Genomic DNA, 2,499 nt, shown 5'->3' with positions numbered 1-2,499 from the left:
TGTTAATCATTGATGGGCTGTTCATGAGGATCTGCGCCAAATGTCAGTGCATAAACCAGATCAAAAAGAACTACTGTACAATCTTTAGATGTATCCTTAAAGCCCTCACTGCTGGGATACTATGGATCGTCACAGCATTTATCGATGGGGACTGGTTTGTGTGTCTTGTAACCACAAACTATAATGCCACAGCTGGGCTAGAGCAAATCACTTGTAAAGAAAAACCTTCTGCTGAGGAGCTTGCAATGCTGAGACATTATAAGGCCATTTCACATGTAAGTATATTTAATAGCTACATAATGACTGAAGTTCGTAATGACTGAATCAAAGAGACTTACAGGACTGAAAAGTGATTAGGAAAAAATCCTTTGTGAAATGCCTGGAATAACAGGCCAAAATGCATTTACAAATGGAGTTTATAACAATGTTTGTTAATCTTTTTCAAGATCATCGGATTGAGCGTTCTGGCAGTGGTATCAGTCATGTGGATGGTGATTTCTTGTTATCGTTTGTGCTTCAAGCCATATTACAAGACTCTGTATGAAGACTATCAACAAGAAAAGACTGATGAATTTGTGAAAGAGAAATTAGAAGAGTTAGCAAAAATACGGGCCAAAAAGATTTGTGAATCATTGATAAATCAAATTTCACAGCCCTCTGATCAGCACACTGAAATAACAGATGTATGGGTTACTCTATCTGATCCAACCCTTCATTTGACCTCCATCCCTCAAACAACCTCTTCAAGGGCACAGTCCACCTCAAGGATGGACTATGGGGCAAACTCGTCAAGAACATCACTTCTACAATCATGAATCTGCAGATACTCACGTACTTTCACTGGAATGCCTTACGTGATCAGCTCATGGTTTTGGGACTAAAGAATTTAAAGGACAAATGTACTAACTACGCCTGGAATGTAGCACAAGAATACGTGTCAGAAGCAAGACACTCTGAGTGCGGAGAGTAAACTTCAATGCTATGGGTTTGAAAAGTAAGCTCACCTTGTTTGTAAGCACAGAGCCTCTTTCTATGCTCAAACAATCAGTTTGTACATGTTCCTCAATAAGTGATTACTTCTTCATAAAACTGTGTTTAGTTATTGATAAAGTACTGTGACTGGATGCATTTAAAGCATTTATAACATGTGCACAAAATTAGTGTATTAGTGTCAGGGCTATGTGTGGACTAATGATTAACTCAAGAAGAATTTTGCCCAGATTATTTGTTAACTGCTTGTTTTTTTTCTTTCTATTTTTGTTGTCCTGTCTCTTGTCTCCTCTCTACCTTGTCTCTTTTTGCCCTATGAATAAACTTCAGGATTTGTTCTCTACTCCAACTCTGCATCCTTGTGTTAAAATATGCCAAGAAACTGTCAGGGCCTTTATCAACACAAACAGTAAAGTGTTAGAAATATGGTTCAGAAATATAGTCAGAAACATAGAAAGGTATATAGCAACTCCTTAAAAGAAGGGGTGAAGAAGGAAGTGCTAGATGAAAAAATATGAAATTAAAGTATGAAAAAAGTTTGTAAGCACTATATATGTAGTAAATTCTACATATAAAACTCACACATTGCTTCATTCATAGAAATTGCCCATTTCCACAGATAGCTACTATCTCTAGAAGGTATGGAAGCTACAGAAGGTTAAGAAGACAAAGGCCTGTGGTTAGACCCTCATGAGAATAGGTTAAACTGATATAACTGATGGAGCAAATGCACATTTTAAAACATTTTAGATCATGAGACAGGAAGCTTCGTAACTACAGGCACAGCTGAAAAACAAAAAATATTCTGACAAACAAATAAACTGGACATTTTTTCAGACATGCTTGCCTTTGGTGTTAAATATAGTCTACAATATAAGAACCAAACAATATATTTTCTCAGATGCTGGAGCAGACTTTCTTTGTTTACCACAGTATTACCCCAACCTTTCCCACAGTCTTGTCCATTTTTGGTCTCTGCTTTCTCCAGTCTGTTGTCAGTACTTTTTTTAATCATAGAGGTGAGACTGTAGATTTTTAAACAGAGACATATAAGATGAGGCCTTGGTTTGAATATTTGTGAGAATGAACTGAGATGCACTTGCCTAAAAAACACAATGCAAAGGTGTAGTTCACAGAGCGGGGATGAAGCTATTCGTGGACAAAGAGAATCAAAGAATCAAAGCTGTTTGTTTACTTTTTTTCACCTCAGTGCATGGAGTATGCAGAGGAGTTAGTGGAATGTTTGCAGCAAACATTGCATGCTCCTCCTCTGAAGTATACATGGACAATATAAAAGCAGCTCAAAACATTTTAGATTGCGCTGTCTGTAAGTAGTCTCCTGTGCAGAACATTATCTGTTCAATTTCACATGTCTTTCATCCAATCAGGATTTAGGACTATTTAATTCACAGTCCTTACAATGCTTCAGGACCATCTAAATAGTTTCTGACAGGTTTCTCTTGGGCAAGTGCATTTTGTAGTTCGATTATTTCGGATGATTTTTTCCTT

The sequence above is a fragment of the Chanos chanos genome, chromosome 10 (genome assembly GCF_902362185.1).
Source record: "Chanos chanos chromosome 10, fChaCha1.1, whole genome shotgun sequence".
NCBI classification, from domain to species: domain Eukaryota; kingdom Metazoa; phylum Chordata; class Actinopteri; order Gonorynchiformes; family Chanidae; genus Chanos; species Chanos chanos.
Note: the sequence above shows the minus strand (reverse complement) of the source record.